Source organism: Loxodonta africana, chromosome 13, assembly GCF_030014295.1.
Source record: "Loxodonta africana isolate mLoxAfr1 chromosome 13, mLoxAfr1.hap2, whole genome shotgun sequence".
Taxonomy (NCBI): Eukaryota; Metazoa; Chordata; class Mammalia; order Proboscidea; family Elephantidae; genus Loxodonta; species Loxodonta africana.
The window spans coordinates 31,859,170-31,875,160 of NC_087354.1; the positions used below are offsets into that span (position 1 = coordinate 31,859,170).

The 15,991-nt window shown below is 38.8% G+C and overlaps 1 pseudogene; it reads left to right on the forward strand.

The window, feature by feature from the left end:
- Positions 1 to 11,946: 11,946 nt before the first annotated feature.
- On the forward strand, positions 11,947 to 13,974 carry LOC100658222 (heterogeneous nuclear ribonucleoprotein D-like; annotated as a pseudogene).
- The last annotated feature ends 2,017 nt before the right edge of the window (positions 13,975 to 15,991 follow it).

Here is a 15,991-nt window from a genome sequence, read left to right on the forward strand (position 1 = left end):
GATGTCAGGATATCATGGAGGACTAATGGGGTAGGAAAGGGGCTCAGGGATACATACTAAGTACTTGGTACCCATTCAAAGACAGAGGCACCCTGGAGGTCTGACAGGGTGAGCCCCTCAGGGGTCTTTGTCTAAGGAAACAAAGACCTCTTTCCTGTGGGAAGACATTTGGCCTGAATTGATAATTTTGGACTGAGCTGGGAAGAAAGCTTTCTTCCCTCTTCCATGTACCAAAAAAGAAGAGGAAATGAAGCACACAAGGAACTCAGCCATCATAAGGTAGACAGCAATGCACCACCAAGAACTAGTAATAATAGAGTATGTTTAACATGTTTGAAGAGATCAAAGAAGCAATAGAAATCATAAGGTAAACCAAGATAGTTTTTAATAGGTGGATTTGAAAAATAACTAAATAGACCTTCTAAAGATGAATATAGTCGCTGAAACAAAGAAGCAAAACCTCAGTGTACAGGTTTAACAAAAGTTCAGACATAACCAAAGAGAAAATTAGTAAATTGGAACACAGATTTAAGGAAATCACCCAGAATGCAGTACCAAAAAAACCATTGCTTTGGAGTTGATACCAACTCATAGCAAACCTATAGGACAGAGTAGAACTGCCTCACAGGGTTTCCCAGGAGTAGCTGGTAGATTGAAACTGCAGATCTCTTGGTTAGCAGCCAAACACTTAGCCCTGCACTACCAGGGCTCCAGCATGCAGTACAGACAGAGAAAAATGGAAAAAAAGAAACACAAAAATATGGAGGACCGAATGAAATGCTTCAAAATGTGTCTAGTAGCTTATTCAACATTGTGCTAGACATCCAAGCCAGAGCTAGTAGGCTAGATAAAGAAATAAAGGGCATCCAAATTGGCAAGGAAAAAGTAAAATCATCTCTATTTGCAGATGACATGATCTCGTACACAGAAAACCCTAAAGAATCCTCCAGAAAACTACTGAAACTAATAGAAGAGTTCAGCAGAGTATAAACATACAAAAATTGGTTGGATTCCTCTACACCAACAAAAAGAACATCAAAGAGGAAATCACCAAATCAATACCATCTACAGTAGCCCCCCAAAAGATAAAATACTTAGGAATAAATCTTACCAGAGATGTAAAAGACCCATACAAAGAAAACTACCAGACACTACTGCAAGAAACCAAAACAGACCTACGTAAGTGGAAAAACATACCTCGCTCACAGATAGGAATACTTAACATTGTAAAAATGTCTATTCTACCAAAAGCGATGTATAGATACAATGCAATTCCGATCTAACTTACAATGACATTTTTTAATGAGTTGGAGAAACAAATCACCAACTTCATACGGAAGGGAAAGAGGCCCCAGATAGATAAGTAAAGCCTTCCTGAAAAAGAAGAACTAAGTGGGAGGCATCACTCTACCTGATTTTAGAAACTATTATACCACCACAGTAGTCAAGACAGCCTGGTACTGGTACAACAACAGATACATAGACCAATGGAACAGAATTGAGAATCCAGATATAAATCCATCCACATATGGGCAGCTGATATTTGACAAAGGCCCAAAGTCGGTTAAATGGGGAAAAGACAGTCTTTTTAACAAATAGAGCTGGCACAACTGGGTATCCAACTGCAAAAAAATGAAACAAGACCCATACCTCACACCATGCACAAAAACTAACTCCAAATGGATCAAAGACCTAAATATAAAATCTAAAACAATAAAGATCATGGAAGAAAAAATAGGGACAATGTTAGGAGCCCTAATACATGGCATAAACAGTATAGAAGACATTATAAAGAATGTAGAAGAGAAACTGGGTAACTGGGAGCTCCTAAAAATCAAACACTTGTGCTCATCCAAAGACTTCAAAAGAGTAAAAAGATTACCTACAGACTGGGAAAAAGTTTTTAGCTATGACATTTCTGATCAACATCTGATCTCTAAAATCTACATGATACTGCAAAAACTCAACTACAAAAAGACAACCCAATTAAAAAATGGGCAAAAGATATGAACAGGCACTTCACTAAAGAAGACATTCAGGTAGCTAATAGATACACGAGGAAATGCTCACGATCATTAGCCATTACAGAAATGGAAATCAAAACTACAATAAGATTCCATCTCACTCCAGCAAGGATGGCATTAATCCAAAAAACACAAAATAATAAATGTTGGAGGGGCTGTGGAGAGATTGGAACACTTCTACACTGCTGGTGGGAATGTCAAATGGTTCAACCACTTTGGAAATCCATTTGGCGCTTCCTTAAAAAGCTAGAAATAGAACTACCATACGATCCAGCAATCCCACTCCTTGGAATATATCCTAGAGAAATAAGAGCCTTTACACGAACAGATATATGCACACCCATGTTCATTGCAGCACTGTTTACAACAGCAAAAAGATGGAAGCAACCAAGGTGCCCATCAACGGATGAATGGATAAATTATGGTATATTCACACAGTGGAATACTACGCATCGATAAAGAACAGTGAGGAATCTGTGAAACCTTTCATAACATGGAGGAACCTGGAAGGCATTATGCTGACTGAAATTAGTTGCAAAAGGACAAATATTGTATAAGACCACTATTATAAAAACTTGAGAAATAGTTTAAACTGAGAAGAAAACATTCTTTTGTGGTTATGAGAGGGAGGAGGGAGGGAAGGTGGGAAAGGGGTACTCACTAATTAGTAGATAGGAACTACTTTAGGTGAAGGGAAAGACAACACACAGTACAGGAGAGGTCAGCACAACTGGACTAAATCAAAAGCAGTTTCCTGAACAAACAACACTTTGAAGGCCAGTGTAGCAGGGCCGGGGGTTTGGGGACCATGGTTTCCGGGGACATCTAAGTCAACTGGCATAATAAGATCTATTAAAACATTCTGCATCCCACTTCGGAGAGTGGTGTCTGGGGTCTTAAACACTAGCAAGCGGCCATCTAAGATGCATCAATTGGTCTCAACCCATCTGGACCAAAGGAGAATGAAGAACACCAAAGACACAAGGTAATTATGAGCCCAAGAGACTGAAAGGGCCACATGAACCAGAGACTACATCAGACTGAGACCAGAAGAACTAGATGGTGCCCGGCTACACCTGTTGACTGCCCTGACAGGGAACAGAACAGAGAACCCGTGAGGGAGCAGGAGAGCAGTAGGATGCAGACCCCAAATTCACGTAAAAAGACCAGACTTAATGGTCTGAATGAGACTAGAAGGACCCTGGAGGCCACAGTCCCCAGACCTTCTTTTATCCCAAGACAGGAACCATTCCCAAAGCCAACTCTTCAGACAGGGATTGGAATGGACAATGGAATAGAAAATGATACTGGTGAAGAATGAGCTTCTTGGATCAAGTAGACACATGAGACTGTTGGCGTCTCCTGTCTGGAGAGGAGATGAGAGGGCAGAGGGGGTCAGAAGCTGGCTGAATGGACACGAAAAGAGAGAGTGGAGGGAAGGAGTATGCTGTCTCATTAGGGGGAAAGCAATTAGCAGTAAATAGCGAGGTGTATATAAATTTTGTATGAGAGACTGACTTGTAAACTTTGACTTAAAGCACAATAAAAATAAAGAAAAAAAATGTGTCTAGTAGGAGATCAGAAGAGAGAATAAATGGGAGAGACTCTTGCCAAGGAAAGGCTGAGAGTCCTTCAGGATTTAGGACAGACACAGCCCTCAGATTTAAAGGGCACACTGAATCCCAAGTAGGATAAATAAATCCACACAAAAGTGAAAATGCAGAACACTGAGCACAGAGAAAAAACAAAAGCTTCAGAAAAGATCACATGAAAAGGAACTAGAGTTAGACTGCGATCCAGACTTCTTATCTACAACAATAATCAGAAGACAAAGGAATAACATTTTCAAAATACTGAAGGATATCAGTAGTCAACCTAGAATTATACACTAAACTATCATTCAAGAGAAAAGGTAAAGACAAATTTTGTCATGTAGACACAGTGAACTACAAACAGACCCCTGTGGAAAGAACTGCTGAAGGACAAATTTCTGTAAAATGTAATAATGAACCCATAAAGAAGAGGTAGGTTCCAGAAAGCAGTGGTAAACAAAGATAAACATAAATATCTGATAAACATCTGGGCGAAACTAAGTAAATATATTTCATGGGGGGAATAACAATAGTGTGTAATCAGTGGAGGTAGTTTACAAAACAATGTAAACTAAATATTCAGGAAAGAGATCTTTGTTTATTTTAGACTTTCAAAATGATTACTTAAAAGTTGAAGGAAATCAACTCTTGTCTACTGCTGGTGGGAATGTAAAATGGTACAGCCGCTATGGAAAACAGTTTGGCGGTTCCTCAGAAAGTTGAGCACAGAATTACCATATGATCCAGCAATCCCAATCCCAGGTAAATACCCAAAAGAAATGAGCAAGAATGCAAACTGAAACCTGTACACCAATGCTCATTGCAGCACTTTCCACAACAGCCAGAAGGTAGAAATAACCAAAATGTCCGTGAACAGATGAATGGATAAACAAGATGTCGCTTACACATACAGTGAAATATCACTCAGCCATAAAGAGGAATTAAGTCCTGATGTGTGCATACCACAACATGGATGAACCTTGAAAACATGCTGAGCAAAATGAAGTTAGTCTCAAAAGGACAAATACAGTGTGATCTCACTTATATGAAATAAGCAAATATATAGAAACCAAAGATTATGAGTGGTTACCAGCATGGGAGGGGAGGGAGTTATTGCTTAGGGGAGATTGAGTTTATATAAATGGTTAGAATAATTCGGAAAAGGATAACGAGAATGGTTGCATAACATGAAAAATTAATGAATGTCACTGAATTAGACGTAGAAATTGTTGAATTGGCAAAAGTTTTGCGGAATGTATTTTCAACACACGCAAAAAAAGTCAAAGGAAACTGGCAAAGGAATAGGAGAATGTAGCACATAATCACTAAAAGGAAAGCAAAACCGAAACTCATTGCCATTGAGTCGATTCCGACTCATAGTAGAACTGCCCCTTAGGGTTTCCTAGAAGCAGCTGGTAGATTGGAACTGCCAGCCTTTTGGTTAGCAGCCAAGCTCTTAACCACTGGGGAAGAAATAAAATATGACTAATGTAAGTTTAAGGAATAAAAGCCATAGAAAAGGACAAAGCTGGAATTAGAAAAAACAATGACATATGCTCAAAGCATATGGAAAATCAATTCTAGATTAAAGATCTTTATGTGAAAAAAATAAGGACATTGGAATGGGAAAAACTTTCTCAAAATGATACCAGAAGGGAGTTTTCATTTGGCAGATATTGAGCTTATGTTAATGGTGGTGGGATATATTAGAAAAGGATAGCAGTCATGGTAGCACAACATGAAAAATGTAATCAATGCCGTTGAATTGTAAATGTAGAAGTTGTACTGGCGATTGGGTGTGTATATTTTCACCACAATTTAAAAAAAAAGACATGAACAATTGATGCAGAAAAGTATTTGACAAAATTCAATTTTCATCATAAAAATCCTCAGCAAAGGAAGTAGAGGGAAACTTCAACCTGATAAAGGGAATTTACAAAAAAACTTAAAGCTAACATTATACCTCATGGTGAAAGCTGAATGCCTCCCCGTAAGTTTGGAACAAAGCTGGTATCTCTGCGCTTTCACCAAGCCTATTCAACATCATACTGGAAGTCCAGACCAGTGCAATTATTAAAGAAAAAGAAATGAAAACATACAGATTGGAAAGGAAGAAATAAAATTGTCTCTATTCACAGATGACATGACTGTCTATAAAAATCCCAAAGCATCTATTTGAGTTCGGCAAGGTTGTAGGATATAAGGTTAACACACTGAAATCAGCTGTATTTCTATATAACAGAAACAAACAATTGCAAATTGAAATACTTACAATGACACCAAAAACCATGAAATCCTTAGTTGTAACTCTAACAAAAAATGTACAAGATTTGTATGCTGTATGCTATATTATACCAATGAAATTTTTTAAAGACCTAAATAAATGGAGAGATATTCTTCCCAAATTTATCTATAGATTTAACCTAATCATGAAAATCTCAGCATGATTTTTTTTGGCACACTGACAAGTTGATTTGCAAATTTATATGGGAAAGCGAAGTAGAATAGTCCAAACAATTTGAAAAAAGTGAATGAAGTTGGAGAGGTCATGATACCTGATTTAAAGACTTAACATAAAGTTGTACAATAATGAAGACAGAATAGAAACTCCACGCAAATATGGCCAACTGGTATTTTACAATGGTTCAAAGACAATGGGGTTAGGATAGTCTTTACAACAAATGAGGTTGTAACAATTTTTTAAAATATGCAAAAAAAAACTTAGACTTAACCTCACCCCTCACAGAAACATTAAAGTGGATCATAGATTTAAATGTAAAATATAAAACTGTAAAGCTTTTAGAAAAAAAGTGCAGAAATTCTTTTTAACCTGGATTAAGCAAAGAGGTCTTATATGTGACACCAAAAGCACAGTACATAAAAGGAAAAATTGATCAACTGGACTCCATTAAAAATTAAGAATTGCTGATCTTTGAATATTAAGATAGGGAAAGAGGACTGGGGGAAAATATTTGCAAGTCATGTACCTATAAAGTATATCCAGAATATATAAAGATCTTTCAATAATTAAAAAGCAAACAGCAACAATAAAAATTTTGAACAGATATTCTGTCAAAGAAGATACATGATCCATTGCAAGCGGACATGTGACATGGCACAACCACTTTGGAGAGGCTTGTCCTTTTCTTGTAAAGTTAAACATAGGGTGACTGTATGACCTAGCCATCCCACTCATTACCCAAGAGAAATGAAAACATGCTCACATATAAACCTGTACACAAATGTTTACGTCGTTTTGTTTATAATCACCCAAAACTGGAAAGACTACAATGACTTTCAATTGAAAAACAAAGTACGGACACAAAACATGGATGAATCCTAAATGCATTACACTAAGTGAAAGAAGCTAGACTTAAAGAGCTACATACTGTAATGATTATACTTAAAAGACATTCTGGAAAAGGCAATACTATAAAATAGATGGGAAACAGATCAGTGGTTGCCACAGTTAGGTATTTGCCAAGACTCTTGGAACATACACAAAAAAAGAATGAATTTTACTCTATGTGAGTTTTAAAATAAATTTTTAAAAATAAAGACACCAAAAGCTTGAGAAACCATAAAAGAAAGAAAGTACCTACCCGTACCAAGACCAAACCCATTGCGATCAAAGAGATTCCAACTCAACCCTATAAAACAGAGTAGAACTGCCCCATGAGGTTTCCAAAGCTGTAATCTATGGGAGCAGACTGCCACATCTTTCTCCTGCAGAACAGCTGGTGGGCTAAACTGCTGACCCTTCTGTTAGCAGCTGAGTGCTTAACCACTGTACCACCAGGGCTCCAATTATGTATGACAAAAGACATCAAAAAACATGTTACAGATTAGATGATATTTTCAGTCTACAGAATGGACACAGTATTAGTATTCAGAATATATAAAGAATGTGCCTACAAATGAATAAAAACAGAAAGAAAAAAAAAGATATTACACCCTTCAGATTAGCAAAAGTCTTTAAAATCTGACAATACCAAGTGTTAAAGAGGGTATGAGAAAATGTAAACTTTTAAATATCAATGATAGGAATGTAAGGTTGGTACAACCACTTCAGAGAGCATTTTGAAAATATTCACTAAAGTGCCTCAATTCAACAATTTTGCATCTATATATGTATGTATAATATATATACATATATATATACACATATATATACATCTATTTTTTATATATATATATATAGTTGTTGTTAGGTGCTGTCGAGTCAGTTTGTACAGAACAAAACACTGGCTTGTCCTGCACCACCCTCACAATCCTTGCTATGTTTCAGACCATTGTTATAGCCACTGTGCCAATCCATCTCTTTGAGGGAGCTTCTACTTTACCAAGCATGGTGTCCTTCTCAGAATCAACTCGACGGCACTGGGTTTGGTTTTTTGGTTTGGTGTCCTTCTCCTGGGACTGGTTCCTCCTGATAACATGTCCAAAATATGTGAGACAAAGTCTCACTATCCTCACTTCTAAGGAGTATTCTGCCTGTACTTCTTACAAGACAGATTTGTTCATTCTACTGGCAGTCCATAGTATATTCAATATTCTTTACCAATACCGTCGTTCAAGGGCATCAATTCTTCCTTAGTCTTCCTTATTCACTGTCCAGCTTTCAAGTACATATGAGGTGATTGAAAATACCATGGCTTGGGTCAGGCGCACCCTAGTCCTCAAGGTGACATCTTTGTTTTTTAATACTTTAAAGAGGTCTTTTGCAGCAGATTCGCCCAGTGCAATATGTTGTTTGATTTATTCATTGACTCCTGCTTCCATGGGTATTGGTTGTGGGTCCACGTAAAATAAAATCCTTGACAACTTCAATCTTTTCTCCATTTATCATGATGTTGCTTATTGGTCCAGTTGTGAGGATTTTTCTTTATGCTGAAGTATAATCCGTACTGAAGGCTGTAGTCTTTGATCTACATCAGAAAGTATCTTAAGTCCTCTTCGCTTTCAGCAAGCAAGATTGTGTCATCTGTGTATCGCAGGTTGTTAATGAGTCTTCCTCCAATCCTGATGCTGCATTTTTCTTCATATAGTCCAGCTTCTCGAATCATTTGCTCAGCATTAAGATTGAATAAGTATGGCGAAAGGATATAGCCCGGACACCTTTCCTGACTTTAAACCATGCAGCATCCCCTTGTTTTGTTCAAATGACTGCCTCTTGGTCTAAGCACAGGATCCACATGAGCACAATTAAGTGTTCTAGAATTCCCATTCTTTACAATGTTGTCCATAATTTATTATGATCCACATAGTTGAATGCCTTTGCATAGTCAATAAAGCACATGTAAACATCTTTCTGGTATTCTCTGCTTTCAGCCAAGATCCACCTGACATCAGCAATGATATCCCTCATTCCAAGTCCTCTTCTGAATCCTGCTTGAATTTCTGGTAGTTCCCTGTCAATGTACTGCTGCAATTGTTTTTGAAATATCTTCAGCAAAATTAGAGTGTGATATTAATGATTAAAAAAAAAAGATAGTGTTCGATAATTTCTGCATTCCGTTGGATCACCTTTCTTTGGAATGGGCACACATATGGATCTCTTCCAGTTGGTTGGCCAGATAGCTGTCTTCCAAATTTCTTGGCATGGATGAGTGAATGCTTCCAGCGTTGTATCTGTTGAAATATCTCAGTTGGTATTTGTCAATTCCTGGAGGCTTGTTTTTCAGCAATACCTTCAGTGCAGCTTTGACTTCTTCCTTCAGTACCATCGGTTCTTGATCATATGCTACCACCTGAAACGGTTGAACATTGACCAATTCTTCTTGGTACAGTGACTCTGTATTCCTTCCAACTTCTTTTTATGTTTCCTGTGTCATTCAATTTTCTGCCCACAGAATCCAACAATATTGCAACTCGAGGCTTGAATTTTTTCTTCAGTTCTTTTACTTTGAGAAATGCTGACCATATTCTTCCCTTTTGGTTTTCTAACTCGTCTTTGTACATTTCATTATAATACTGTACTTTGTCTTCTCAAGCTGCCCTTTGAAATATTCTGTCGAGATCTTTTACTTCATTATGTCTTCTTTTTGCTTTAGCTACTCTATGTTCCAGAGCAAGTTTCAGAGTCTCTTTTGATATTCATTTTGGTCTTTTTTTTTTTCTTTCCTGTATTTTTAACGACCTTTTGCTTTCTTTATGTATGATGTCCTTGATGTCATCCCATAACTCATCTGGTCTTTGGTTGTTAATGTTCAATGCATCAAATCTATTCTTGAGATGGTTTCTAAATTTAGGTGGGATATACTCAAGGTCATACTTTGGCTCTCATGGACTTGTTTTAATTTTCTTCAATTTCAGCTTGACCTTGCATATGAGCAATTGATAGTCTGTTCGCAATCAGCCCCTGGCCTTATTCTGACTGATGATATTAAGCTTCTCCATCTTCACGTTCCGCAGATGTAGTCAGTTAGATCCCTGTGTATTCCACCAGTGAGGTCCATGTGTATGGTCGCTGTTTATGTTGTTGAAAAGAGGTATTTCCAATGAATAGGTGGTTGGTCTTGTAAAATTCTGTCCTACAATCCCTGGTGTTGCTTCTATCACCAAGGCCATATTTTCAAACTACTGATCCTCTTCTTTGTTTCCAACTTTCACATGAGTCGGAACCAAGTCAATGGCGACTAACACCAAGAAGTATTTAAAAAAAAAAAAGATGCTGTTGAGTCCATTCTGACTCATGGTGACTCATGTGTTTCAGAGTAGAACTGTGCTCCTAAGAGTTTTCAAGGCTCTGACGTTTCAGAAGCTGATCACCAGGCCTATTTTCCGAGGTGCCCCTGGATGGGTTTAAAGTTCCAGCCTAAACATTTGTACCATCCCAGGACTCGTTTTTATATACTATACAGCAATTAAAATGAACGAAGTAGAGCTACAGATACCAACCACGGAAAGGCTTAACAATAATATTGAATGAAAGGGCTAAGTTGCAGGATGACACCATTTGCATACATTTGTTAAGTACCCCAAACAATAAACGTTTCCTTATGGAAAAATGAGTAGTAGGGACGTTAAAATGTTCAGAAGTTTACAAATACTGTGAATTGGCTTGCACAACACAATTTCATCTCCTGGTATATACCCAAACTAGAAAGTTAATGCATTTACTCCAACTCCCTTGCCCCTAGGTTTCTATATCTTATTTAGGGTCACCTGTTCAATACATTTGTACAAGACTCTCATTTAGAACAGAGTCACAAATGGAGAAAAGCAGGGTCCACATAAAACTCGTGGCCGTCAAGTCGATTTCAACTCACAGTGACCCTATAGGACAGAGTAGAACTGCCCCATAGGGTTTCCAAGGTTGTAATCTTTGCAATTCGAACCGCTGAACTTTCAGTTAGCAGCTGAGTGCTTAACCACTGCATCACCAGGGCTCCTTAGGTTCCATATACGGGCATCCATTTTGAGTGGTGCAGATTGAGTCAGAAATGGTGTTCTAGACCCTGCAGCTGCAGTGGTGACTGTCTGATTGTGGGAGACGCAGTAAGGCTCAGGGCCACAGTGACAGCCTTGGCATCCCAGCTCTGAGGTGTGGTTTAGGGGTACTCTCCAGGAAACTCAGTCAAAGGTCTATTTCTTCAGTCCTTCCACGGACAAACCTCTCCTGCTTAAAGTAGCTAGAAAGGATCTTCTGGTGTCAAAATTAAGGACTCTGACCAAGACCAGAGGGATATTTACCCTGAGACCAGAAGAACTAGATGGTGCCTGGCTATCACTACCAACCGTTCTAATCAGGGCCACATTAGATGGAGCCTGAGAGCATAGGAGAAAAATGTGAAACAGAACTTCAAATTCCTTTAAAAAAAAAAAAAAAAAAAAAACAGACTTCCTGGACTGGTTGAGACTAGAGGAGTACCCAAGACTACTGCCCTGAGATACTCTTCAAACCTTGAACTGAAACCAACCCTTGAGGCCACCTTGTAGCTAAATAATAGATTGGCTCACAGAATATTACCGTAAGTACTGTGCTCCTTTAAAAAATCACCTACATGAGACCAAATAATCAACAATGACTTTAAAACAATGATGAGAATGTAAGGGGGCGGAGAAACTAGACTAATGGAAATGGAACAATCACAATGGAAATAATGAGAATGTTCTCACGTCCTGAAGAATGTAACCAATGTCACTGAACAACTTGTATTGAAATTGTTAAATAGGAAGCTAAACTGCTGTGTAAGCCTTCATCAAAAACACAATATTTAAAAAAATAATAATCCAAGAAAGAAAATTATATATATATATATATATATATATATATATATATATATATATATATGGAAACCCCAATGGCATAGTGGTTAAGTGCTAGGGCTGCTAACCAAAAGGTCAACAGTTCAAATCCACCAAGTGCACCTTGGAAACTCTATGGGGCAGTTCTACTCTGTCCTATAGGGTTGCTATGAGTCTGAATCAACTTGACGGCAATGGGTTTGGGTTTTATATACATATGTTTCATATATGTATATGTGTATATATAAGTTTCATATATAAAACCTCACAAAAAAAAAAAAAGACCAGAGGGATACATCCCAACTTCACAATAGTGGTTACCTCTGAAGAAGGAGGGAGGGGACTGGTATTAGGGAGATAGTCAAAGGGAACTATACGTTTTCTGTTTTTAAAAGAAAAAATTCTAAAACACAGCAAAATATTATCATTTATGTCAGTGTTTTTTTTAAAAAAAATATTACCATACCTTTCTATATGTTGAAATATTTTGTATCCTTAAAGAAAAAGAGAGTGTGGAAATCATGCGTGGTTACAGGACAGCTAGGAGGCTAAGGAGAGAAAGTCATTCTGGGTAGTACACAAAGCAAGGAAGCCATGTGAGAAAACAGTAATAAACCTGACTATAAAAGTCAAAATATTCTACATATTAAAAACTAGTCAGCCAAAAGAAACAGGAAATGTTTATAATTCATTTTACAAGCAAAAGCTTATTCCTATACACTGATTTTTAGAAACCATAAGAAAATGAACAACGAGGTAGAAAAATTATATGAACAGAAATCTCATAGAAAAAGACCTATAAAAAGTTCTTAAACTAGCTCTTCTGCCGCCATTTTAAATCCACTTCCACCCAACGCTCCGCCACAGCTACTGCTGCGACTGGGTCTGCGTGTCAGCACCCCGCTGCGACAACTCCGCCACCATGGAGGACATGAATGAATACAGCAACTTAGAGAAATTCGCAAGGGGATCCAAGATCGATGCGAGCAAGAATCAGCAGGATGACGGTCAAATGTTTATTGGAGGCTTGAGCTGGGATACTAGCAAGAAAGATCCATTTGTCTCGATTTGGAGAGGTTGTAGACTGCACAGTTAAAACAGATCTGGTCACTGGACGGTCAAGAGGATTTGGATTTGTGCGTTTCAAAGACGCTGCTAGTGTTGGTAAGATTTTGGAACTGAAAGAACACAAACTGGATGCCAAATTGACAGACCCCAAAAGGGCCAAAGCTTCAAAAAGGAAGGAACCTCCCAAAAAGGTTTTTGTGGGTGGATTGAGCCCAGATTCTTCTGAAGAACAACTTAAAGAATGTTTTGGCGCTTTCAGAGAGGTTGAAAATACTGAATTTCCCGTGGATACAAAAACAAATGAAAGAAAAGGATTTTGTTTTATCACATATACAGATGAAGAGCCCGTAAAGGAATTATAAGAAAGCAGATACCATCAAATTGGTTCTGGGAAGTGTGAAATCAAAGTTGCACAACCCAAAGAGGTATATAGGCAGCAACAGCAGAAAGGAGGAAGAGGTGCCACAGCTGGTGGGCGAGGTGGTACTCGGGGTCGGGGTCGAGGTCAGGGCCAAAACTGGAACCAAGGATTTAATGACTGTTATGACCAAGGATACGGAAATTACAGTAGTGCCTATGGTGGTGATTAAAACTGTAGTGGCTATGGCGGATATGATTATACTGGGTAGAACTATGGGAACTGTGGATGTGGACAGGAATATGCAGACTACAGTGGCCAACAGAGCACATATGGCAGGGCATCTCGAGGGGGTGGCAATCACCAAAACAATTACCAGCCATACTAACGGAGGACTTTGGAGAAAACAGGAGGAGGTGTAAAGTAACCCATCTTGCCAGGATGACGTTGAAGATTGGTCTCCTGTTGATCTAAGATGATTATTTTGTAAAAGACTTTCCAGTGTACAAGGCACAATTGTGTCCACGTGTACATAGCCGCCAATTAGTTTTCTTTGTTTTTACTTTGTCCTTTGCTGTCTGTGTTATGACTCGATGTAGGTATGTGTTTATACAAATTTTATGTGTATGATTTCATGTTAAACTTCAAATAAATGCTTCCTTATGTGATTGTTCAAAAAAAATTCTAGAAGTTTATGCTACACTTCACTGATAGTTATTAATTAAAATGCAAATTAAAACCAATTTGAGATACCATTTTTTACTTTCAAAATTAGTAAAGAACAAAAAGTTTGACAACAGTGTGTTCATAAGGATGTGTGGAAACAAGGCGCTCTCAAATGCTGCAAACCAAAAGCCAAAGCCATTGCCATCAAGTTGATTCCGACTCATGACACTGTAAGACAGAGTAGAACTGCTCCATAGGGTTTCCAAGGCTGTAATATTTACAAAAGCAGACTGCCACTTCTTTCTCCTGCAGAGCCAATGGTGGGTTTGAACCACTAACCTTTTGGTTAGCAGCCAAGCACTTAACCACGGCACCGCCAGGCCTCCTTCAGACATGGTAGATGAGCGTAGTACAACCTCTGCGGAGGGCAATTTTGCAAAACCTATCCAAACTGCAAATGTATCTGCATTGTGAATCTGCAGTTTTACTTCCAGAATTTTAGCCTACAGATATACTCACACATGTGTGAAATGAGACGTATACAAAATGATTTGTGAAAGCCCTGTTTGTAAAAGATTGGAAACAGCTTAAATGTCTACATGTAAGGGTAGAAGAGAGTAAATAAATGGTAGTATGTCCGTGCAGTGGAATTCTGTGCAGTGGTAAAAAACAGTGAGCCAGCTCTTCATGTACTGATCTGAAGAGATCTTTAAGACAGATAGATAAGGGAAAAATCACGGTGCAAAACACTACACACTTATGGTGCCATTTGTTTAAAAACAAGCTTAAAGTCTGTGTGCACACACAAAAAACGGGTAACACAGATTGCCTATGGGGAAGGGACATGGGTAGAGGGGAGGCTTTTCCTTGTGTGCGCATTTGTACCTCTGGAATTTTGAACGTTGCTCCTAAGAAATGCAGAAGATTTGAATAAATGAAAAGGCATATCCTGTTTTTGTTGTTGTTTATTCCCATCAAATCGATTCCAACTGTTGACAATCCCATGTGTGCAGAGTAGAACTGCCCCGTAGGGTTTTCAAGGCTGTGACTTTTTGGAAGCAGGCTGCCAGGCCTTTCTTCTGAGGTGCCTCTGAGTGATTTCAAACCACCAAACTTTTGGTTAGTCAAGCACTTAACTGTTTGTGCCAGCTAGGGACTCCTATTTTTAGGACGAGTTAATTTTTATTTTTTAAATACTTTTTATTGTGCTTTAAGTGAAAGTTTCCAAATCAAGTCAGTCTCTCACCCAAAAACCCATATACACCTTGGTACACACTCTCAAATACTCTCCCCCTAATGAGACAGCCTGCTCTCTCCCTCCACTCTCTCTTTTCGTGTCCTTTTCACCAGCTTCTAACCCTCTCCACCCTCTCATCTCCCCTCCAGGCAGAAGATGCCAACATAGTCTCAAGTGTCCACCTGATCCAAGAAGCTCACTCCTCACCAGCATCCCTTCTCCAACCCACTCTCCAGTCCAATCCATGTCTGAAGAGTTGGCTTCGGGAATGGTTCCTGTCCTGGGCCAACAGAAGGTCTGGGGACCATGACCACCAGGGTCCTTTCAGTCTCAGTCAGACCATTAAGTCTGGTCTTAAGAGAATTTGGGGGTCTGCATCCCACTGCTCTCCTGCTCCCTCAGGGGTTCTCTGTTGTGTTCCCTGTCAGGGCAGTCATCAGTTGTAGCCGGGCACCATCTAGTTCTTCTGGTCTCAGGATGATGTAGTCTCTGGTTCATGTGGCCCTTTCTGTCTCTTGGGCTCGTAATCCCCTTGTGTCCTTGGTGTTCTTCATTCTCCTTTGATCCAGGTGGGTTGAGACCAACTGATGCATCTTAGATGGCTGATTGCTAGCGTTTAAGACCCCAGACGCCACTCTTCAAAGTGGGATGTAGAATGTTTTCTTAATAGATTTTATTATGCCAATTGACTTAGATGTCCCCTGAAACCATGGTCCCCAGACCCCTGCCTCTGCTACGCTGGCCTTTGAAGCATTCAGTTTATTCAGGAAACTTCTTTGCTTTTGGTTTAGTCCAA